Below are 26,179 nucleotides of genomic sequence, written 5' to 3' on the forward strand. Positions count from 1 at the left end.
TCTAACCATTGGGGTCTTCATACTATTTAAAGTCCCAGCCTTGACTCTGAAAGCCCTGATGTTAAACTGTCAATCTGAAAGTTACCCTTGAAAGTCACAAAAAAGACAAAACTCTCAGACTGAGGAAAGGCCCCCTCTTTGCTTAAAAATTAATCTTCCATTATGCAAAATAAAACTGCCTCTACAGATATCACTAAGCTTGAGATCAAGGTACCTTCCTACCCACAAGATAAGTGTAAGGGTAAGAGTAAGAAGCCTCTGAAGATAATTGTACTGAGAGTTTCATTAGAGCACTGACCATGCAGGGAGGGATTTTATTTGATTCCTAGACTATCTCTCTGACCAAGCTGCCAAGACCTATCTGACGCAGGGCCTGGCTCATAGCAAGTGCTGAGTAATGAGCGAGTGAATGAATGAATGAATGAATGAAAAAATAAAATGTGTCAAAAATGGACACGAAAAAGGGTGATGTCATGATAAGATGTGATCTTGACAAATCTGGACAAGACAGGCCATGAAAGTTCCCAGTGGTCACAGACCACTGTGGTCACAGACCACCGAAGAGATGGTAACACAGACACCTGATCGTCAAGGTGTCCTAACACATTTTCCAGTTTCTGTAGTTGATGTTTTGATATCTTGGGGCTTTGAGGACCCTACAGGGGCTGTCCCTCCCAGGGTTAGACAATAAAGAAGACAGTAAAGAACTCACCTACAAGCACAATTTCATATGCAAACCAACCAGTGCAGAGCCCACATTGCCAACCACCTCCTTTCTTGGGCTCTCACACTTAGGGCCACCATTGCCCTGATCTAATCACCCCAGGCCCAGGTACCAGCCAATTAAGGACAGGTGTTCTATGCCTGGAGCCTTCCAAAATTATTCAAACTAGCCAATCTTAAACTTATATGCCCTGCTTTGCCTGTTCCTTCCTGTGGAAACCACAATAAAGGCTCTTGCCCACGTTTCCCCTCACTCCCTCTGCCCTCTTTGGTGCTTCCCCCTATGGTCCCCTGTAGTGTGGTATGATGTGCCCTCTCCTCTTGAGGTCTGTGAGTATAACAAACTATCTTTTCAATGGCAGTCATCTCCTGATCTGCCGGCCCCACCATATCTGAATAATAATAAAACCTACATTTTAAAACACAAACCATAGACTCAGTCCTATAGACAGAAATACCCCTACCATAAGAAAGGAAAGGATATCGATGTATTCATTTATTTATTCATTCACTCATTTATCCACAAACATTTGCTGACTACCCACTGTGAACCAAGCACCCTGCTAGACTCTTATCTTAGTTAGCTTGAGCTGCTATAACAAAACATCATGGATGGAGTTGTTTAAATAACAGACATTTATCTCTCACAGTTCTGGAAGCTGGGAAGTCCAAGAGTAAGAGGCCCGCAGATTTGGCTCCTTGGCGAGAGTTCGATTCCTAGCCCATGGACAGCATTGTGGGCTCACGTGGCCTTTCCTCAGTGTGTGCCCATGGATAGACAGAACTATTTCATCTATTCCTCTATAATGGCATCAATTCCATCACTGGGTGGGTGGGGGTGTGTGCATATGGTAAGAGGGAGAAAAAAGGTGCATTGGGCAGGTTGGAGTAGCATGGAGATAGAGAGAAACTGAGCAAAGGGACCATTCCTTCCCATTCATCTCCTTCCCTAGCTGTAGTAGAGTCAGAGATGGTGAGGTTTTCTTGCCTTTTCCTATGTGTCAGGAACTCCCTTTGCACCATGTCCTGATTTCCACTTGTGGCTGATGTTAGGTCTTATTATTCACATTCTCTAGGCTTGACTCCCAGTATATTCATAGGAGCTTACAGATTCTAGGAATCATTTTTTTTTTTTTACAACAAAGCTTGGCTTCGAAATTACGGCCTTGTTAGAGACTCAAAAATCTCATTTCGAAAGTCAAAACTGGAAACGGACTCTTCGTTTTGCAATCTTCTCAAACAAGGTCAATTATCTTCAAGGCTAATAGACACCCCTGGTATAATAGGGGAATGTCACAAGCACAAGAAATATATAAGAGAAAATCTTATTATATTTTTTAAACATATTATCCCTTAAGAGAATGAAAAAACAAATCACAGACTGGGAGAAGATAATTGGAAAACACATATCTGATAAAGAGACTTCAATCCAAGAGAAACAAAGAATGCTTAATACTCAACAAGAAGGAAATGGTCAAGAGACCTAAACAAATACCTCACCAAAGAAGATATACAGGTGGCAAGTCGACATATGAAGACATTCTGAACATCATATGTCGTCATGGAATTTCAGATTAAACCAACAGTGACAGGAGTTGACCAAGATGGTAGAGATACCACAAAACACTTATCAGAAAGGTTAAAAAGAAACAAACAAAACCTGACAATACCAAATATGGTCCAAATATGGACCAGGATGTGGAGCACAAGAACTCTCACTCGTTGCTTGTGGAACCCAAACAAAAATGGCACAAAGTGTTAGAGCCACTTTGAATGATAGTTTGGCAGCTTCTTACAAAGCTACAGCTAAACATAGCCTTACCACGTGATCCAACAATTGTCTCCTAGGTATTTACCCAACTAAGTTGAAAACATACATACACAAAAAATCCTGCATACAAGTGTTTCCAGTAATTTTACCCATAATTGCCAAAAACCTTGAAGCAACCAAGATGCCCTTCTATAGGTGAATAGATAGACAAATTGTGGTACAGTCATACAATGAAATATTATTTAGCAGTAGAAAGAAGTGAACTATTAAGCTACAAAAAGACACAGAGGAACCTTAACTGCATTTTGCTAAGTGAAAAAATCCAATTTGAGGGGTGCCAGTAAGTTAAACGCTTGACTCGATTTCTGCTCAGGTTGTGATCTTGCAGTTCGTGAGATCGAGCCCCACGCTGGGCTCTGCACTGACAGCACAGAGCCTGCCTGAGATTCTCTCTCTCCCTCTCTCTCTGCCCCTCCCCTGCTCATGTTCTCTCTCTCTCAGAATAAATAAATAGAATCTTTTTTAAAAGCCAATTTGTAAAGCTACATACTATATAATTCTAACTGTATGACATTCTGAGAAGAGCAAAATTATGGGGACAATTAAATGATCAGTGGTTTCCAGGGACTCAGAGAGAGGCAGGGATGTCTAGGTGGAACACAGGGAATTTTTCAGGTTGTGAAACTCTTCTGTATGATACTGAAATTGTGGCTACATGACATTGTGCGTTTGTCAAAACCCATACAACTATACGACACAACAGTGGGCTTTAGTTAATAATGAAGTTTCAATATTGGTTCATCAGTTACAACAAATTTACCACACTAAGCAAGATGTTAGTAACAGAGAAAATTATGAGGGGGTGGGGAAAGAGGGGTACATGGAAACTCTCTGTGCTGTCTACTCAGTTTTCTGTAAACCTAAACCTCTCTAAAAATAGTCTATTAATTATAATATGTATATAATACTCTATTTCTATCAGTAAGACAGTTTAGATACCAGTGGAGATAAAATATTGCTACAATTTTTTTGCAGCTTCTCCCCTCAAAAAGTAGAGTCTATTTCCTTACCCTTTGAACCTAGGCTGGCCTTGTGACTTGCTTTGTCCAATAGACCATGGTAGGAATAATGCTGTGAGTTCTAGCCATCATGCACAGAAGTCCTGGTGACCCTGTGAAACACGCCATGAGTAGAGAGAGGTCCTTAAGCAAGAGTTAGCAAACTATAGCCCATAGACCAAATCCAGCTCTTCATATGTATTTGTAAATAAAGTTTTATTGGAACACAGACCTGCCTATTTATTTATGTACGTTCTATGGCTAAGTTGTGTGTGCATGTGTGTGTATGTGTGTGTGTGTGTGAAAATGGCAGAGTTGAGAAGTGACAGTAAGTTAGAAGTTAGACATTTTTTTTTAGAAGAAAACAAAAAGGTGACTATAATAATCTTATTTGTTTATGTATTTAAAAATTACATTTCTAAGATAACTCATATATCTAAGAAGATACTTGGGACACCTGGGTGGCTCAGTTGGTTAAGTGGCCGACTCTTGATTTCAGCTCAGGTCATGGGTCTTGAGTTCAAGCCCCACATCAGGCTTTGCCTCCTGGGCATGGAGCCTGCTTTGGATCCTCTGTCTCCCTCTTTCTGTCCCTACACTGCTCACACTTTTTCTCCCTTTCCCTCTCTCTCTCTGTCAAAAATAAGTAAATATCAAAAAAATTTTTAAGAAACAATAATTAGCTCTACAAAGTAATTAAGATATGGGATACCTGGGTGGCTCAGTCAGGTAAGCATCCAACTCTTGATTTCAGCTCAGGTCATGATCTCATGGTTCACTAGATCGAGCCCTGTGTTGGGCTCTGCCCTGACAGCATGGACCCTGCTTGAGATTCTCTCTCTCTCTCTCTCTCTCTCTCTCTGCTCTCCCTCACTCTCAAAATAAATAAAGAAAACTTTAAAAAAAGAAAATCGGAGCACCTGGGTGGCTCAGTCAGTTGAGCATCTGACTTTGGCTCAGGTCATGATCTTGGGGTTGACGAGTTTGAGCCCCACATCAGGCTCTGTGCTGACAGCTCAGAGCCTGGAGCCTGCTTTGGATTCTATGTCTCCCTCTCTCTCTCTGCCCCTCCCCCACTCATGCTCTGTCTCCTTCTGTCTCAAAAACAAATATAAACATTAAAAAATCTTTTAATGAAAAAAGAATTAAGATGTAACATAGTAAAAATATGTATAAAAACTTGGATTCGACTAAAGTTGTACTTATAGGGAAATTTATGGCTATACAATGCTTACATTAGATAAAAAGAACATTCCAAAATGAAGAAACCACAAATCAAAATTCAGCAGTTAGAAAAATAAACCAAAGAAAATAGAAGATATAAAACAATAAAGATAAAGCCACAAATTAACATGTAAAACAAACATAGGTGTAGAGAATCATCAAAGCAAAAGTTGTGGTTTTGGAAAAAAAAAAGAATAATATAGACAAATCTCTAGCAAGATTAATGAGAGAAAACCCAAATAAGCAATATTAGCAATACAAGTGGGATGGAGCCGTATATCTTACAGAAACCAAGCAAAAATAAGATGTGAACAACTTGTATTAGTTCGCTATTGCCACCATAACAAATTTCTGCAGATGTGGCTTAAGCAACACAAATATATGATCTTACAGCTCTGAAGGTCCGAAGTCTGACAAAGGTCTCACTGGGCTCACATCAAGGTATCCATAGGAGTGCATTCCTTTCTGAAAGGTCTAGGGGAGGACCTATTTCCTTGCTCACTGAAGTTTCTGGCCGTCAGGTCAGCCGAGGGCTGTATCCTACTTCTAGAGGCCACCCACATTCCTTGGCTCCTGACCTCCCTCCCCCATCTTCAAAGCAAGCAATTGTGGGTCAGGTCCTTCTCCTATCACAGCTCTCTGACTTTCATCATTGTGTCTCTCTCTAACCAAAGCTGGGAATGATTCTCTGCTTTCAAGGGTCCGTGTAATTTGACTGGGTTCACCTGGATACCCAAGATCATTTTCTCATCTCAAGGTCCCTACACTTAATCACACCTGCTAAGACCCTTTTGCCAAGTAAGGTAACATCTTCCTTCAAAGGTTCCAGGGATTGGGACATGGATATGTCTGAAGGGTCATTATTCTGCCCACCGTAGAATTCTAATTTAATAAATTTTGAAAATTAGATGAAATGGGCAAATCTTCAGAGAAATATTACTTATTAAAACTGACTCAAAAAGCAATGAAAAGAAGAAGAGTCTTGTAACTGTTCTTTTAAATTTAATAAGTGGTTTAAAATAGCCTCACAAAGGAATTATTGCAGATGGTGTTATAGGTTAGCACTACTGAAATTTTCAGGAATAATAGGAATTCTAATCTTATATAAATACTCCAGGGGATAGGAAACAAAGAAGCACTCCTGAAAGAATTTTATAGGGCTAGTCTAAGTATGGTACTTTAAAATCATGTCACAAATGCTTTGTCACTTCTCCCATCAAAAGATGAAGTCTCTCCCTGAGTCTGCTTTGGCTTCCTTACCAGACAGGATGTGGCAAAAGTGGGGCCATATGACTTCCAAGGGTAGGCTCGAAAAAGCAATGCAGCTTGGACCAGTTTCTCTTGGGACACTTGCTCTGGAAGCCTCTGGTAGAAGTTCAACTGCCTGAAAGCTGCCACGCTGGATGACCACAAGGAGAGATCACAAGGAGATAGAAAAGCATTCAATAAAAATTAGTATCTATTCAGGATTTTTTAAAGTTTATTTATTTATTTTGAGAGAGAGAGAGAGCATGAGAGGGGGAGGGGGGCAGAGGGGAAGGGAGAGAGAGAATCCCAAGCATATTCCACTCAGCACAGAGCCCAACGCTGGCCTCAACTCCACCACCGTGAGATTACAACCTGATCCAATATCAAGAGTTGGACGCTCACATGAGCACCCAGACACCCCCATTCAGGACTTTTTTTAACAAAATCTTCTCAAATAAGGAATGAAAAGAAATTTCCATGACCTGATAATAGACATTATCAAAAAGTGAAAAGAAGGAAGAGAGAGAGAGAGGAAGGAAGGGAGGAAGACTACCACAAGTATCATTCATAATGATGAAATGCTGAAAATATTCCCTTTAAGATGAAGACCAAGACAAGAATGGCCATTATCAACATACCTATTCAACGAGGGACTAAAGGCATCACCAGTGAAACACAGCATGATAAAGACTAGAAACAAAGCAAAACTGTCCTTAATTGCAGATAATTTCATTATTTACCTAAAAAGCGTATCAGTCTATAGAAATTTTAGAGTTTGAGGGACGCCTGGGTGGCTCAGTCAGTTAAGCGTCGACTTCAACTCAGGTCATGATGTCGCGATCCATGAGTTCAAGCCCTGCATCTGGCTCTGTGCTGACAACTCAGAGCCTGGAGCCTGCTTTGGATTCTGTGTCTCCCTCTCTCTGTGTCCCTCCCCTGCTTTCTCTCTCTCTCTCTCTCTCTCTCTCCCTCCCTCCCTCCCTCAAAAATAAATAAGCATTGAAAAATTTTACAAAAATTTTAGAGTTTGAGACTTTAGCAAGGCTTCTAGATGCAAACACCATAGTAAAAAAGACAATTGCACTTCTGAACACCAACAATAAGTTGGAATACATAATTTTTAAAGATGCTATTTACAATATAGGGGGAAAAATAGAAGATAGATAAAATGATCACGAAATGTGGTAAACTATTAACATTTGGATCTGTGGGAAAATCTTTATATTAATTTTGTAGCCTTTCTCTAAGTTTGAAAATATTTTACAATAAAAAGTTTTAAAATAAAAACTTGTGGCCATCAAGGAAAAAAATTCCCTCTAGAGAATGAAGAGAAAGCTTTAATCTGAAAATATATTTACAACACATATAACTAACAAACAATTAGTATCCAAAAAATATAAAGCACTCCTACAAATTAATATGGAAAAGAAAACTCAAAAGAAAAATAGGCCAAAAGGTTTAACACACATTTCATAGAAAAGGAAGTCCATGTTGCACTATATGGTAACTAATTTGGATGTAAATTTTAAAAAATAAAAAATAAAATTAAAAAAAAAAAGTACAAAAGGCCCATAAACATATGAAAAGATGCCTAAACTTAGTAATCAGTAAATGCAAATTAACATCATAACAAAATACTATTTTAGACTCATGAGAATGGCAAAAATTTACAAATTGTTCAGTATCAAGATGGAGAGGTTGGAGAACAATGGAAACTCTCATCCACGGATTCTGGGAATGAAAATTGGTACAGTCTCTTTGGTAAACAGTCTCTTTGGCTTTATCAAGCTGAACACATGCATATAGTGGAAGCTTGCAATTCCACTGGAGGTATTTGCCCCAGAAAAGCTCTTACACATGTGCACCCACAGATATACACAACAATGTTCATAATGTTAGTAAAGCACTGTTAGTAAAGCCAGAAACAATCCAAATTCCCATCAGCAATAGAATGGATAAATAAATTGTGACATATTCATACATTGGAAAGCGTGTAGCAGTAAAATTGAATAAACCACAGTTACATGAATCAATTTGGATGAATCACTAAAACATAATGTTGAAGTATTAGATCACGGGAGAATATATAATGCATCATTCTGTTAAAAAAAAAAACAACAGGCAAAACTAAATAATATATACATATATAGATGACAAAGGAAAAGGAACAAGAGACCAGACCTCAAACAAAATGGTAACAACATGAAGCTTGATGATAACTATAAGAGGGTTTGCTTTATCATTGCTCTTTAAACAACATATACATAATGCACATATTTATGTGTGATATGTTTCCCAATAAAAAAGTCTACAAGGGCCACTTGGGTGACTCAGTCGGTTAGGTCTGTGACTCTTGATTTTGGCTCAAGTCACGATCCCACGGTTTGTGAGTTCGAGTCCGCGTCGGGCTCTGTGTTGACAGTGCAGAGCCTGCTTGGGATTCTTTCTCTCTCTTTCAATAGAAATAATAAATTTTAAGATATCTACAAGCACATGTATACCTCTGACACCCCTAGCCTTGGGAGTTTACCTCATTTCTACCTGCGGCACAGGGTCAGTGGGCTCCTGTTACAGTAGCAGCCTCGCATTTCCTTCCCACATGCCTCCCAACAAACCTTTTTTCACTGTTCCAGGCTGTGGAATAGACAGCCGTACCCACTTCAAGGATGGTTAATGAACATTCAATGAAGTAACTGACATCTAAAATAGCTAACACAGAGTGGGCTTTCAGTGTACCTTTTTAAAAAGTGGCAACTCTCATAGGGTCACTAGAAACTTCTTTAAAAAGTTTTTTTAACTGAGGTATAATTGGCACATAACACTGTATTAGTTTCAGTGTACAATGTAATGATACAATCTGTCTAGTGTGAAATGACCACCACAGTCTACTTAATATCTATCACCACATACGGTTATAATTTTTTTTCTTATGATGAGAATGTGTAAGGTCTACTCTCTTAGCAACTTTAGAATATAAAAACAGTATCATTCCCTATTGTTACCATGCTGTACATTACATCTGCAGAACTGATCTGTCTTAAACTGGAGGCTTGTACATTCTAGTAACCTGGAGTCACTAGGAACTTTTAAATACACTTTCAACAGGCCTTTTTCTGATTCTGTTGGTACCAACTGGCTGGCAGCTGTCCCAGAGAGCCCTTGTTGCTCATGGTATTTTTGTTTGGGGTTTAATAGTTCTTGTTTGTGGTGCCACGGCCCCTGCCAGGTCCTACATCTTCCACTACCCAGGCTCGCCAGGATTTCTCTTTATTAGCATCACGGCAGCTCTACGGAAATAGCCCCAACCTATTATTTAGTCTTGTTTTTAAAAATACACACTGGGTCCCTGGAATTGTCTCTCATTAGCAAGAAATAACAGCAATGGTCCTCCGCCCTTAACCTCCAAGGGGCACTGTTCCTTTTCAATACAATTTTTTTAAAATTCGTGATACACTTGGGGGCGCCTTGGGGGCTCAGTGGGTTAAGCATCCGACTTCAGCTCAGGTCAGGATCTCACGGTCCTTGAGTTCGAGCCCCGCGTCGGGCTCTGTGCTGACAGCTCAGAGCCTGGAGCCTGTTTCGGATTCTATGTCTCCGTCTCTCTCTGCCCCTCCCCCATTCATGCTCTGTCCCTCTCTGTCTCAAAAATAAATGTTAAAATAAAATAAATAAAATAAAATAATAAAATTCGTGATACCCTTGGAAATGGAATAAATAGAGCCTAGCTGAAGCCAGAGGCTCCCTAGACAGGGAAGGTTCTTGGTTGCATCTGACCAGAACACTGGCTTCAGGTCATGATGAGAAGTCAGTAAGTCTTTTTATCTGTCTGACTCTCCAATTAGACCACATGAGCTCCTCAAGACCAGGAGTATATCTTATTCATTTCTGCATTTCCTCATGCAGGCTTGGTATGCAACAGGTGTTCCATAAATGTTTTCTGAACTAAAATAAATTGCCTGAGAAAAATGCTTGATGGCCAGTGTCTACAGCCATTGGAAGGGCCAGCTAGCTTTTTATATCATTCTTCACATGGTATCTGGCACCGTGAACTAATAATTTTCATGGATTGATTAACTCATTAATTTTTTAATTAAATACTTGATTTGGGGGCTGGGAACTGAAGACTACTTGTAAACAGAAATTGTTGGCTGAAACATGGTAGTAAATGGGCTTCCCTAGACTGTGAGTGGAACAGAGTGAGTGTCCTAGAGCTGATGGCCAGAACAAGGAGTGTCTCTACCTGACTTTGTTTTTTCTGTCTTTGATGGAAATGGCCTTCCAGCAGCCAGTGAGGGGCCTTGCTGGCACTTATAAATCATTCCTCTATTCCAAGAGCAGCCCCTGCTCATGGATCTCACCCTGTCCCGGTATCAGGAACCCCTTATGAGCCCAGTGCCTGGGGGCTTTTTAAGGGGGCTATCCTTGTTAAGTCTGAATCAATGGGGAGCTCTCTCGATTTTCTACTCAGACTGAAAACCAGAGAGTTAGGTGGAATATGCTGATTGACTTAAGTCAGTCGGATGCACACCCGAAGCTGAAGTGATGTCAGCTTCCTCTTGCATGGGAGAGACAGGCTTCCAAATAAAAATTAGAGCACTGTTACCAAGCAGAAGGGCTGTTGAGCAGCCCCAAAAAGCCAATGCCCACCACCACAGCCAGGTGTGTGTCTGAAGACAAATGATCTGGCATGGAGAGATTTGGAGTCATGGTTCTGAATGGTAACTCGTCAGAGAAGGAGTATGGCCCGTGGAGCCATCTGAAGCCCAAGGCACCCATGAAACAGCCACTTGACGTTGAACCAATCACTTATTCTCTTCAGTCTGCCATTTTCTCCTCTGTAAGAGAAGGGGGCTGGGCTAAGTGATTGCAAATTCTCTTCAAGTCCTAACATTCTACAGGTCTCTTATTTCTCATTCCTGCCTGTCACCTGAGCAGGTATAAGAGAGAATAATTACTAGTTGTGGGATTACCCTGGCAGTGGTTCTTTTGAACAACAAATATGAGCTTGTTTCTTGTCACTTGTCAGAGCACCGCTTAATTGGGGTCAAATTATCTGAGGTTCTTTTTGTCAGATTTCTAGCGGTAGTGATATTATTAAGCATTGTTTGAAAATTTGGGAATTTCAAGTGTCTAGCTAAACTTTTCTCAAAACCAAGAAATGTGACTAGTTCAAATGTGACACATTGGCAAAATGTCATATGTAGGCAGAGACATGAATAAATGGAATGAATTAACTGGACTTATTCCAGAACAGAAACTGTGTTTTACTCAGTTTTATGTTTCTAGTGTCTGCTCGAGTGGTTGCCATATAATATAATGAGACACTCCATTTCATCATCAGATATTTAATGAGCACCTACTATGTGCCAGGCACCTTGCAAGGTCCTGGAGATACAGTTATGATGAGATGATGTCCTGGCACTCAAAGAGCTCCTGCTCAAGTAGGAGAGACAGACAGTAAACAGATTAACATGATAGGCAGCTGCTATGAGAGGAAAAAGAACAGAGATGACAGCATACCTATCCCAGACTTAGGGAGTCGGGGAAACCTTTGTGGAGGTGGCAACCAAGCAGCCCTCTAAAGCTTCAACAGAAGTTGCCCAAGCAAGAAGCTCAAAGTACTGGAACTCTCTGGTGGAAGTGTAGCATGCACGAGGAGGGATGAAAGAAAGAGAGAAGCAGAATCCAGTCCATAAAGGGCCTTGATGTCTTACTAAAGAATTGCCTTAAGGGCACTATGCAACCAGCTGTAGGTTTTAAGCAGAAAGTAAATACATGTGCATTGATTAATAAATCCTGGTGCAATTTCTTGCATGGAAATTTCCTCATCTAAAAATCCAGGGGTTGGATTAGATGACTGCCAGGATCTCTTCCAGTTGTGACATTCTGTGAATCTTAAAGTTTCTATTCTGATTTGGGTCAAAGTTTCCTGATATTTGCCTCCTCTCACTAGCAGTAGATGTTGCTTTGGGCAGAATAATGGAATCAACTGTGCACATGGCCTCTCTCTGTCTCTCTCTCTCGCTCGCTCACTCTCCCTCTTACCCTCTCTCTCCCTCCCTTCCTCCCTCCACTAGACGGATGAGCGAGTTCCATTACAGAGGATGAGAGCTTCCTTGTGACCAGCCTCGCACCAATCCATCCATCAGCCGATTAACAGTGGCTGAAAGCCACTTATCAGGAAGGCTCCTGCCCTTATCACTGTCACCGTCTGCAAATAAACATCGACTTTATGCTGAGTTTCCATATTTAACCACATTTAAGTAACTGCTGATACTTTCATTACATGACATTTGCACTTCAGAATTTAAAATTAGACACGTGCACGCAGCTCTTCCATGAAATAGGAAAGACCGGGTTGTTTGGGGCCCCTCCTGCCATTTGCGTTCAAAGAAAAGGGGCTTCAAAGTGAATTCTGCAGAACACAAGAATCTTTTGTACTCTAAAAACAGTATGGACAAGAAAGAGATCAGGACGATGTAGTTTTATTTTTATTTCAAAAGATTGGTGCCTCGTGTAAAAGCTGTAACACATCAATAATGGATGAGATGCATAAATGATACATCAAAGTCAGAAAACACAGTCCTCTGAGGAGCAGAAAAATCTTCCTTTTTGAGCTGGATTTCACGATATAAAAGCTTAATGCCACACACAAATTCATTACCTGATGATGAAAAAGAATGTTGACCCAGACTAAGCATGAATTAACAAACACAGATCAAGGGCTTAATGGTGTGGGTGCAAATTCTGGGCCTGTAGGTTTAAAAAAATAATTTGGGATAAAATTTATCCCTTTGAAAAGAAAATACTTCAGTAAGACTTTTTTTTTGGTTAAAACATAAGGTGTTGATGCTCATATTATAACATGTCCTTTTGAATCCACAATTTTGCTTATATTCCTATTTTTGTTCTCGTTGTCTTGAAAGGGTTTTACCTCCAATCCCTTAGCATCGCATCTGGAACATAGTAGGTGCTCAATAAATGTGATTTGCACGAATGAAAGAATACATAACAGTTGCTCAATGTTTTGAATGCTAACTATGTGCCAAGCAATGAGCTCAATAATCTCCATGCATTGTCTCATTTAATCAGCACAAATAACCTTGATCTGGCTGTTATTAATATTATCATTTAGCAAATAAGGAAACTGAGTTCCAGAGAGGTTAAATAACTTGGCTGTGGGTACATGACTAGTAATACTGGTAAGTGGTGAATCTAGATCAGACTCGGGTTCTGTTTGAGCCCAGAGCTTATATGCTTAGCCACAACAGGATAATGAATTAATAAGTGACTATTTTGACCTAGTGAATGAAATGAGAGGAAATTATTACTGGATTTAAGGGATCAAAGTCATTAAAAACAAAATGCACTAATAGATCTTTCAAGAACTTACTATCATATAAAAAACAGAGAGTTCGGCAACTGTATGCTCCTGCAAGAGTCATTTGTTTGACATCAGATGTGTGCTACATGAAGTGGTAATCTACACGGTCCAATAATATGGTGGCCATCAGCCACATGTGGCTATCTCAACTTCGTTAAAATTAAGTTAAATTAAAAATTCACTTTCTCACTAGCACTGGCCACATTTCAAGTGCTCAAAATCCTCTGTGGCTACTGTGTTGGACAGTGAAGACATGGAATGTTTTCATCATCACGGAAAGTTCTGTTGGACAGTGCTGGACGAAGTTGCCTGGACACAGATATAAATAGCACACAGAACTTGTTCTTTAGGAGCTCCTGTTCTACTGAGGGAGAAGGACATGTAAATTAATAGCTATCATCCCGTAGAATAATGTGGGCAGACAGAAGAGGTTCTGAACTCAATGGTGGGAGATGAAAAGGATACAGGATGGGGAAAGCAGAAACAGGACAGCTTCACACAGTAATCGCAAACTGCTCTGAATCTTGAAGGAAGAGTAAAAAATTAGCCAGCAGGTAAAGATGGGACCTCCAGTAAGAAAGAAGGAATTCCAGACAGAGGGAACCAAAAACCTAAAGGCTCAAAGTCAAGAGGGAGCAGGGAATGGCAGGAGAAGGGCAGGAGAGAAGAGGAGGGAGGGCTCAGGGAGGGAGGAGGAGGAGGGAGGAAGAGAGTAGGAGGAGGAAGGGAGGAGGGAGGGGGGAGAGAGAGGCAGAGAGGGAGAGGGAGAGAGACAGGGAGGGAAGGAAAGGGAGGCAGGGAGGGAGGGAGAGAAGACACAGAGAGAAGAGAGAAGTATTAGCATCAGATACCTCTCTGAATGTATTACAGGTCACTGAAGTTTAACCTGAGCTCTCTGTCTTAAACCCCTGATCGGCATTCTCAAAAGGGATGTTTATTATTATTTCTTGCAAATGAAGCTGGAATAAGTGACAATTAGATGTCAGCCACAGCCCTCCTTCAGGTTTTTGACACAACTGCTGCCTTCCCAGCATTCACATATTCCCCCAAATGTCTCCCTACATACATAAAGACTCCCCTATCTCCAGCCACTGTGTGTTATGTCTTTCCATTTTGTCTCCTTCAGAGCACATTTCACTATCTGAACTTATATGATCAATGCGCTCGTTTGCTTACTAATTTATTGTGAGTAATAAATAATAATTCTACACTAGAATTTAAGCTCCTTGTCAGCAGGAACCTTCCTGTTTATTCAGGGCTCTATCCCCATCACGAGAGTGTACCTGGTACGTTATAAGCCTCACTAAATAGATATGTCAGCCAAGCAGTAACGGTAGAAGTGGCAGGTCACATTCGATGAGACCTCATTCCACAGCAGGCAGTAGGCTGGGTTCTCTAAATGCAGTATCTCAGGCGTTTCTCACACACAATTCGGAGACAGGTCTCTTTGAAACCCCATGTTACAGTTGAGAACACTGAGATCAGAGATAAGAAACTCACCCCAGCTCACGCAGCTGGTCAGTGCGGAACTGAGAAAAGAACACAAGCCTCGGAGAGGTTATTACCTCAGCTTCTAACCGGCTCAGAGTGTGGCCTCCTCTTTACCTTTCCTGACGCTGCCTCTCAAATTACAAGATCAGCCGGATGAAGGCGGGAAGAGGAAGCCACTTGGCCGGGGTCATGGAGGAGGTGTGACAGTGAAGGGTCTTCTGCTTCCACATCCACAAGGCTTTGTCTTCTTTGCTTTGCTGACTCTTCCTCAAATTTAGAGGTATTGCGTCTTGATTTGTTGACCTCAGTATCTTTGTTTGGCTCAAGAATGCTCTCAGAACAGTGCCTGGTACACGGCTCAATCAATGTTTGCTGAATGAATGAGCACACATTCACTAATTTCAATACCTCTGTTGGTCACAGAGTCTGGGGATATAATGCTCTAGGGAGACGTTTCTGACTAAAATTTGTTGGCACATTCAAGTAAAATTACAAATGACTATTATTCAAGTAACAGCACAAATAACTACTCTCTATTTTTCCATATGTGAATGGATAACAGCAAAGATCCCAGAGCAGGAAATTAGGTTATGCAAATACCTTCAAGGGCCAAATTGAAAGTCACTCTTCATTTGAGGGGATTTATTAGCAATTCTTACCTTTTTCTTTCACATGCCCTATTTTACATTTCTGCTGCATTTAAGTTGAATGCTCGCTCCATCTAGACAATCTCCAGTACAAACAAAACAGCCAAATTAAGGCTAGTGAAGAAGCAGTGTTGTTTTTTTTTTTTATAGTAAGCTTAAGTGCCTGAGCAAATTATAGCCCAGCCAGCCAGAGCAGCAATGAGCCATTCCAATTGTAAATAAACATATACGTGGCCTATGGACAGCCAGCGTGCATCAGAGACATCTCAGGCAATTCATTTGAACATTCAAAAGGTTAAACCAGAAGGCAAGATTGGATGGGAATCATTGTGTCCCCAGCACCTAGGACATTGGCAGCTAAATAAATGCTGAAATGATACATGGTACGTGCTAAAATAAATATTTGCCAAATGAATAGGGAAGAAATGAGTTTGGTTTCCTAGAGATAGCTTCCATGGTGGTCTGTTTACCTGATGATAATGATCATGTGATTCCTGTAGAGGGTCACGAGGGCTCAGCTCCTATCTTTAGCAAGGCCATAATACCTTGTTTGAGGTTCTTATTCTAGAGGAAGCGTTCTAGGGAGCACCCTGAAAGAGGACTGCTTTTTAATGGACACTTGCTATTCTTGCGTTGGCTGGCACTCATCCCCCGTCTTCAAATAACACCCTCCTCATTCTCTCTGGGAGGGCTATGTCTCTCCCACTCTCAGTCAGTGTTGGTTTAGGTAAGTCCTTGTCCAGCTGCAGGGAAAAGCCTGTAAGCCAGACTGGGCTAAGGAGAGTGTAATAACCCCCAGGCCACAGTCACATGAGTCATTTTAAGCCAATCAGAGCCAAGAAGTCTCCATTCTGGAATTTTGCTGAGACTACCGGGAAAGAGGTAAGCTTTTTCCACTAGAGCTGCTAGGAAGATAGAGTGAAGATGGAGCTTCTAGAATAATCTTATGAGCAAACGAGGAGACCTTGCCTAAGAATTAGTCCAGTAGAGAATAAAACAAAGCCAAAGGTTAGGGAGACAAAAATCAAGGTCCTGGATCCAACCATGCCTGAATGCATCTTGCCTCTAGAGTTTTAATTAATGAGCCAGAAAATGGTCTTTTTTGTTGAAGCATGTTTGATTTAGGGTCCTGATATTATTTACAGATATCACTCTTTTGAAGAGCAATAATATTTCATACACTACCTCAAGTGCTTAATGTTGAAAAATTAACATCTAGCAAGCCTCAATCTTATAGTGCCTTGGTTGGTATATGAATACACAAAAAAGAAAGCCTTAGAAATATGGAATAACCATTCAGCCACCCTCTTCCCCAGCAAAATAATTTCCACTTTGCATTATGGATTAAGAGCTATAAAACGTCTATCCCTTCTGACCCAGTAATTTTAATGCTGGGACTCTGATTTAAGGAAATAATCCTAAGTAATAAAAAAGTTTTATACTCATAGATATTTATCATGATATTATTTATAATTACAGACAATCAAAAACAACTTAAGTACCCAATATATAGAAAAGGTCAGATAAGTTTTACCACAAAATATTATATAGTTATTAAAATTACATTTATTAAGAGCTTTCAATAATGTGTTTACAGCATAATGTTAATAGGAAAAAATCCTGTGTATTGTACAAACACACTGTGTTAAAAAAAAAAAAAAGATCCACAAGTAGAAAAAAAAAATGGAAAAAAGTATCTCCAAATGCTAAAACTGGTAATCTTTAAGTGGTGGGACTATGGATAATTTTCTTCTCTTATTTGTACTTATTCTTTCTACTTATTTGTAAATAAGAATCTTAATTTTTCCTTAATTAACAGATATTATTTTATAGAGGAAAACATGATATTAAACTTTGAAAATAACTCTCTCCACTAGCTCCCCAATGGAAGTCAGCCAGCCTTGACTTGGATATGTCAAACCCATCTACTTTGGACCATGAAAACTAGTGAATTCACGCAAAAGATCAGAGGTACAGCAACAAGCCCCTCATGTAATTGAACTCTGGGCATGTATCAGTCACCCATTCTATGAGCTCAAAATGAGAATGCACTAAAAGTTCTTACCACTGATCTACTTACATCTCTACAGGGGCTTAGTACCAAAAGCTATAGTTGGGACTATCATTACATCATTAACCTTATTAGTGAGAAAAGTTCAAGGCAAAACCTTAGCTGCACATTCCTCAGAATGATGCTTTTCAGGTACTTCTGGTCTCTGGGGGCACAAATGGAGGTCTTCTAGAGCAGAATATTGAGATTCCAATCCCCAGAGATCTCTTCTTGAATAAGCCAGTAGACTAGGCACTGAAAGGACCCAAGTTTGAACTTGTGCTTGTCCAATAATAAAACCTCAGAAAGGTAAACTGATCAGGCCAGAAGAAGAAGCTAGGAGACACACTGATGAAATCAGTGGGCATGGCTATGTCTGTTATTAATTGATCTGAGCACAAAAGATGGCTCTGGAACCATGAACCTCATTCAGGGCCTTGGGCAAACATAGCTCTCCCTCCATATACCAAGCTTCCTGTCACTCTGTGCCCAGTGGAAAGCCATTTCAGCTGCCATTTTGTCTCTTGATCAATGACCATAACGCATATTCTGGGCCCCATTCCCAGGATAATGTACTGAGTAGGTACAAATATGATAATTTTTATAAAACCACCAGGACGGCACCTGCAAACAGAAGAAAAAAAAAAAAAAGGAAATGAATATACATCGCGAAGAACACGTACCAGGGAGAATTTGCTTCCTCACATACCTGGGACAAATGGAGAGCAGCACATTCTCCACAGAACTGTGAACTCAGTAGGGTTTATTTCTTGGTCTCCCCTCTTCCACCAAAAGCTGATATTCAGAATGACTGTGACATCAGTTACATTAACCTTAGAGATAAGTAAACCACTTGGTTTTATCTGTATATTTAGTGTTTGTGTCTGTAGCAGCCAAAGGCCACTGATTACAGAATAGAAAAATAATTAAGCCCTTCCCATGAAGCAGCCTATGTGAAGAACCTTACACATATCTAATCCTCATAAAAATCCTATGAAATAAGTATTATTAACCTCTGCATGTACCTCCCCTCCCTTCCATTTTACAGATGAAGAAATCAAGAGAGTTCAAACAAACCTCCTGAGGTCACACAGTTAGTAACAATTAAAACAATTAAAACTAGGGGCAATCTGATTCCAAAGCCTGTGCCCTACTTTGTTCTCTAGAGATGTGGTCTGAGCATACATACCCTGTTTTTCTATGCTTTAGAAATACAGTTCACAATGAACTCATAAGTCTTTCTATGATGTATATGCATATCAAATGGTCACATTGCACACTTTCAATATATACAATTAGACTTGTCAATTACTAATCAATAAAGTTTTTTTTTTTTAAGTGAAAAAACCAGAGCACAAGTTCAAAGGAAAACACAACCCAAATAGCATCCTCTGGCCCACCCAACATTTAAAATTTCTGTTTGCCGTGTAATTTCTCAATCAACAGTGAAAAGCATCAGACCCTGGCAAAGCACTGACTCCAGCTGCCAAATAGGAGGAATGTTTGGGTACAGGATGGTTTCTGACTGAACCTGAACCTCACTCCACAGAGAGCCACTTGGGTCTCCTTCACAGGGTCCTGGGGGAGGGACCAGAGGACGTGCTGTGTGGGCCACAGCAAAGGGACCCACAGTGGCACAGCAGCGCCGGGTGAGGAATGGTCCACCCCACCCCTGGCATTAGCACCTCCTGTCTTCCAAGAGCCCCCTCACAGACTCCAGTGGCAACTTCTACCGAAGCACCAGCTCATCTCTTCCTGGTCTCTGAGGTGCCACCAGGAAACCAGGGAGTCAGGGAAAAGAGGAGAACACGCCATACAAACTTCCCATCCACCCTGTGCCTCTGCCTTGAATGGGAGCAGAGGACTCAGGCCTTCTGACTGGCTCCTCTGGCATCATTTTTAGTACCTGTGTTCCTTTCAATGGGAGGAAGAGAGTAGGGAGCTAGGATCCCAGTTGAGAGAGTGAGCCTCCTGTGTAAAAGTCACTGTTCACTCTTTCCAGAGTCCTCTTCCTTCCCTGGGACCCTGCCATGTTTGTGGGGACACTGTGGGTAACAGGGGAGGGTGGAAGGGAGGTCACAGGCCATTCCTCCAAAATGCTCCGAAGCTACATGTGGCAAAAGATGGGTAGAATTCCGGTATGCAAGAAAGCAAAGAAATGCTTCTGCGGCACTGAGCAACCTCCCCCAGCAAAGCTTCTCAGGAAGGGTAATAATGTAAACATTCAGCCATTAGAGGAAAAACCTCACCCTTCATGCCACCCTCCCCACCATTAACGACATTGGCAGCCCTATTAAAATACAAGTCTGATTTGTGTTTAATGATCTTGAAAGGAAAGTAATTGCTTGGGTATTACCATTCAAATGTTCCTAGAAGCACAGATAATATTTACAATCGGATTGTCCTTTCTCAGGGAGGGTGGGCAGGCAGGCAGGGCTCCCTAGGCCATTTGAAGCTGAGGCTGAGAAATGATCTCAACAATCAGCTTAAGGGTCTTGGAGCTCAGAGTATATTTTTCTCTTCCTTCTTTTCACTGTCAAGAGGCTCCTGGGTAATAACCCTACCCCTTTTCTTCTAGGAAGGGAGTCAGTCATTGAGGAATTTGAGAAGGGTACACTATATCATTCTCGGGGAGTGAAACCTAATCAAAAAGCAAAGATAAAAGAGAGATCAAATGAAGTAATAGCCCAAACAGATGGATTTAAATTCAAGCCAAATTGTGTAGCTATGTCAATGTTCCTAGAGCATCAGTTTATAGATTTATGAAGGCACCCAATGTTACTGTTCCAAGAAATACACAGCTGAATGCATGGAGGCCAGGCTATAGCACACAGTATTAACCACCCAAACTAGGGGGTGACACAGTTCCCGGTTCAAATCCCAGCTCAGCCACCTAATAGCTTTATGACCTTGGGAGAAAGTAATTTTACTTCTCTGAGCTTCAGTGCCCTCATTCAAAAAATAGAAATGATAACGGGACCCACCACTTAGGGTAATCATAGGAATCCAGAGAGGTTCTAGAAGCAAAGGACTTTGTACTGCAACTGGCAAAGTGTAGGTACTCAATCAATGTCTTTGGTTGTTGTTGTTGTTGTTAAGATTTTATTTTTATGTAATCTCTATACCCAATGTGAGGCTCAAACTCACAACCTTGAGATCAAGAGTCACATGTTCCACTCACTGGGCCAGCCAGGTGCCCCTTCCTTGGTGATTAGTAATATTAAAAAGGTGAACGAGGTTCTAACTGTCTTCAGTACCTGGCCTCCCATCACTACTATACTATTCTGGCACTTGTGTATTTTGCATGCTCAGCATCAGTAGCATCTTGCTCTCGTGTCTGCACACTCAGTTCTTGGTGCTTCCGCATCCAAGAGGTTGTAGAAACCACAGCAATTCTGCTCATTTTACAGGTTAAGAACCTGCTGAAAGCTTTGCCAAGGTGATGACCTCTCAGGCAAACCTCAGAATGGATTTGGTTTGGTCAGATTCAGCCTTCCCTCTCCCAGGCCATGTAATCTTCATCATATACCTGCATTTTATGGACAAGTCTGGCCTGTGTACCTTCCCTTTGAACTAAAAATCTGGACTGGAGGCCACAGACAGTGAACCACCAGTGAGAACAGAAAAATCTGGAAGAATCTGGAAGGGTCTTGAATCTGAAAGACAAAGAAATATGGTAAAGGTAAATTATTTCATTCGACTCCCAGATCATGGGGTGCTGGCTCCCAGCAAGGGGCTGAAAAATGGCGGGTAGCATCATTGTCAACATTATGACATGCACCATCTATAATCTGTGTGTACTTTCTCCAATTCTCTTTCCTCTCCTTCCCTATGTCACTTTGTTACCTCACAGAATGGGGTTAATGCTTTGCTAGGTAGGGGAAGGACTCACTCTTTATCAAATGCCTCCCTCTCTCACCAAACTTTATTAAAAAATGAAGACCTCTGCATATCTTTATTCCCAAATTTAAAACTACAATCTGTGGGTCTTAGTAGTTTCACATAATACCTAGAATTTTTCTTTTATTCCTAACCCTACAGACTTAGCATACATATAAAACATAGAATTTTATTGCTAAAGGAGAACTTTGGAATCATTAAGCCCCATCTGGTCATTTTACAAATAAGGAATCAGGCCCAGAAAGGTTAAGTGACTTGCCCAAGATACACAGCTGCTATAAGTTGGGCCAGAATTTCTGACTAAGGTCTTGGCTTTTCAATTAATACTAGATAAAGAGATAATTGAGAGGTTATATTTGTTGGGGATTTGACCTAGCATATGTGTGTGTGCATGTGTTTGCATGTGTGTATGCGTGCGTATGCGTGTGTGTGTGTGTGTGTTTATGTGTAGCAGGTAACAGCCAGCTCTTGGGGGGGGGGGGGGGGTTGGTAAGGTGGGGGTGGGAATACTGGGAATTAATGTTAAATGGCAGCATCCATAAGCATTCCTGCAACCCCACAGGACTTTCTCTGCCATTTATGCCCCATTTTGCTAACTAAGTTTCTTTAACATTGCTTCTCAAAGAGTGGTCACTAATCTGAGTACTTGTTACAGATGTGAGCTTTTAGACCCTACAGGGGACTTAGTGCCTCAAAATCTCTGGAGGTGGCCCAGGAATCTCAGTTGTATCAAGAATTCCCCATGATTCTTTGTGTGCTCAAATATGAGCAGCACTGAGTTAAGAGCCATCCCAGGGTTATACTAAGTCCTGTAAGCACAGGGATTATAAGCATGGGCTTAGGCCAGACAGACCTGGGGTCAAATTCTTTTCCTGAGCTCCAGCACTGTTCCCTCTTTTCATATTTCCACCTGTCTCCCTCCCTCATCTCCTTCAGGTACTTGCTTGGATGCCCCCTCTGCGGTGAAGCCACCTGACCACTCTATATGAACCAATAACTTACCCCCACCCTTACAGTCCAGATTCTGCTTTCCCTATTTAGTTTTCTCCATAGCACTCATCACCTGATATGCTATATATATGTATTATTTATATGTTATTGTTTGTTTCTCCACTCTCTGCTTCAATGTATGCTTCACTAGGGCAGGCATTTTTGTCTGTTTTGTTCACTGCTATCATCTCAGCTCCTAGGTGAGTGCCTGGCACATAGTAGGCACTTACTAAGTATTTGTTGTGTGAGTGAATGAGTGAGTCATTTAGTAGCTGTACGACTTTGAGAGAGTTACTTAATTTCTCTAAGCCTCAGTTTCCTCATCTGGAAAATGGGTATAACAGTCACCTCACAGGGTTATTGAAAGGAATAAACAAGATCATATATATAAAACGCTTAGGACAGTGCCTGGCACACAGCTAATCATCCATGCTAACTAGGCGAAAACTTTGATAAAGTGATAGAAACGTCTCTGGGTCTTATTTCATTCTCATGCCATTCCACTCTCTCTTACTCCATTCCACTTTCATGAGTCTTATTCCATCTCTGATGTTCAGGCAACGGGCAGGTAGTTCTTCAGTGCTCATTTGTTGGTAATATTTTTTAAGCCAAATGCCTAATGATTCAATTTTAGGGTCACAAAAGAGATGTGAATGTCAGAAGGCTTATATCAAAATGCCATTGTATATTTCAATTATCACAAGACTGGGCCAAAATTAGAAGGAGATGTTCTATAATGTATTTATGAAACTGGGGAGAAATACTGGTTTACATAAAACTGCCATGAACCCTTGTCCTCAGGAAATGAGGACTCTGTACACCCTGACTTTTTATCATTCTTCATAACTATGGCTACTCAAGGGGTCCATTCAGAGAGAATGAGGTAAACACGTTCCACATTAGGGCCCAAGTTTGGGGCCATGGAGATTCGACCTCTTTGACACACCTCCCATTCAGGGATGAGATCTATTCCCAGTCTCTTAAAACTAGGCAGGCCTAGACCTGCTTCAACAATAGAGCATGGCTAAAGAGACGTTATGTGACTTCTAAAGCCAGGTCAAAAAGACCATGTGACTCTGCTTGGCTTGATGTAAGAAGTTTGAGTGGAGAGGCCATGTGGAGGCTCTGGTCCTTGGTTCCAGTGGAGCCCAGCCTTGAAGCCATCCTTGCCAAGGTGCTGATGGGTAGGGGAAGCCTCCAAATGTCACTTGAGAGCAGCCTGTCCACCAACTGAATACCACCAAGTGGCGGCTGCTCGTGACATGCAGGACAGATGAATCACCCAGCCAAGCCCTGCCTGTATTCTGGTCCACAAAACTGAGAGATATGATAAAATGGTTTCAAGCTCTCTCTCACCCCTACACTTGCAGGGCTCATGAATTCAAGTGCTCTGACAGTTAAGAAGAAAATTAAAAAAATTTTTTTTTTAACATTTATTTTTGAGAGACTGAGCGTGAGCGGGGAAGGGGCAGAGAGAGAGGGAAATCCAAAGCAAGCTCCAGGTTCTGAGCTGTCAGCACAGAGCCCTGTGTGGGGCTCGAACTTACAAACCATGAGATCCTGACCTGAGCTGAAGTCAGATGCTCAACCAACTGAGCCACCCAGGTGCCCCAGGAGAAAAATTTTAAGAAGAATCTCAAAATCAGTCAACAACAACAAGAAGAGGATGAATGACTGGAATACAGCATATAGAAACTTGAGTTCAGGGCCTTGGCTGAGTGCCTTTTCCTCTCTGCATCTCAACCTCCATCACAAAGTGACAGGTTGGTCTTTGATCCTTAAGTGATCTCTTTAGCCATCCTGAATTTTCAAAGGTCATAAAGGACATATGAGAAGGCAACATGCTCATTTGCCAGATCGCAGCTCCACAGGGGCTGGTGTACATTTGTCTCTTTCAAAGCTATGTACCCAACACCTTAGAAAGTACTACTAAAAAATAACAGTGATAGGCAACCATTACTGAGCTTTGTGCTGGAAACCGTACAATATGCTAGATGCGCATTCTCTTATTTCATTCCCATAGCAACCATATGAAGTAGATACTAGTATTACCCCCATTCTACAGACAATGAGACTGAGGCTTAGAAGTTTATGTAAGAGGCCAGACAGTACAGAGATAGTAAGCAGTGCAGCTGGAATTGGAAGGGAGTTTCTGAACAGAAAGCCCCAGCTCTTAATCACAATTATTTGTGGAAGGAATGGCAAGGAAGAAGGCGCTGTATCTTCTCCCGGCCTGTAACTGTTTTCTCTGGTTACAAGGGTGGCTCAGAGACCACAAAAGATATTAGATCTAAGGCCTTGCTTTATATCCTGAGCTGCCAGTCTCCTGAGATTCAGCTCTACCTCTCTCATTGACCACAATCCCAGGCCTCGGGTGACTTCCTCCTTGACACCTCTAGCCCTATTACAAGTACTTAGTTCTCACCTAACCCCCCACATAGAGGATGGGCTGGCTGCATGGGGTTCCTGCCAAGGCAGCAGGAGGTTCAGGGAAGCCCCAGGGTTTACGTCAAGGGAGCCATCATTTGAAATGGTGTCTGGGAAAGGCCTGAAGGGAAGACTGCTATTCAAAGTCTGTTATTAACAGAAATATCTGGGTTGTGTCTGCAGAAAGAATTTTTCAGGGCTGGTGAATGGGAGCTGGTGTAGAGTAGAACAAGGCATTGTGGCCTGGAAGCCGGGAGGCAAACTGCCCAGGTAGACCTGAGCAAGCAGCTTCACTCCCTGGGTTCTGAGATCTCTAAGGCCTCTCCTTTCTCTGAGATGTTCCATCTTGGCCCCTGATGCAAAATATCCCCATGACAGCAGAGGCTCAATTGGTGGCACAAAAAACATACCAAAAGACTCTGGGCCTTTGACCTGAACTTTCAAACAATTCAGTGAACAGCCAGGATCTGTTCCTAAATGTCATTCCTAAACCCTTTTCTCTGAAAGTAACAGGACATTTCCTTCCCCCTGTTGACCACAGAGGGCTCTCTGTGGAGAGAAGATGGGACTTTGGGGTTTGGTAAGAAATCACATATGGATGCCCATAGCCTGAGAAATTATAAAATGCTTTCTCGCTCCCACCCCGTTTGCATGTGCTTCTTCCTTTGTCTCTAGGTCCTTACAGGAACATATTGTTACCGCCAAATAAGTAAACCCATTCAAATGGGAATGTTACTAACTTGTTTAAAATCATGTCCATGTTGCTCTTAAATAACACCAGCAAAGATGCAGGAATGCCACACCAGCCAAAACCATCACCCCCAAACCTGGCAGCCAGTCCACCTCCTTTCTTTTGCAATCCATCCACATTTGAATGAGGATGGTCCTTGAACCATTGTCTTTCTAAAACAATGGCCTTATGGCCAGGAAGGCCTGTTTCAAACTCACTTTTCTGTGTTTCCTTGTCTGGTTGAGTAGGTGTTTCTGTTCCCGAAAGTCAACTTTGTGTTGTGGGGATGCCCAGTGCATACTCTTCCCTACTAGGAGTTTCAATCATTTCCTCTACAGCCCAGCCCTGGGTCTCTGAGTCTTTTTGGCTTATTTCCTTCTCTTAACTGAGCAAGGACCCAGTGTAGGAAGTGAGAACTTCAACTCCCTAACAACCTCTGAAAAAGTTGTGGCAAAAGCAACCTATTTGATGATCCACCAGGTAAGATTTGAAAGTATTTCATTGGTACATTCGGTTCTGGTGGTTGAGGACTGCTG

General features: G+C 41.4%; 1 long non-coding RNA gene across 2 annotated transcripts; it reads left to right on the top strand.

The window, feature by feature from the left end:
* The first annotated feature begins 13,728 nt into the window (after positions 1–13,728).
* LOC125935028 (uncharacterized) lies at positions 13,729–21,572 on the top strand. Of its 2 annotated transcripts, none has more exons than XR_007461605.1 (4): positions 13,729–13,962; positions 15,044–15,179; positions 17,424–17,517; positions 21,007–21,572. It is a non-coding gene; the product is annotated as an uncharacterized LOC125935028 (long non-coding RNA). The 2 variants fall into 2 exon arrangements; XR_007461606.1 differs by lacking the exon at positions 21,007–21,572 and adding an exon at positions 18,213–18,716.
* The last annotated feature ends 4,607 nt before the right edge of the window (positions 21,573–26,179 follow it).

This window comes from Panthera uncia, chromosome D1 (assembly GCF_023721935.1).
Source record: "Panthera uncia isolate 11264 chromosome D1, Puncia_PCG_1.0, whole genome shotgun sequence".
Classification (NCBI taxonomy): Eukaryota; Metazoa; Chordata; class Mammalia; order Carnivora; family Felidae; genus Panthera; species Panthera uncia.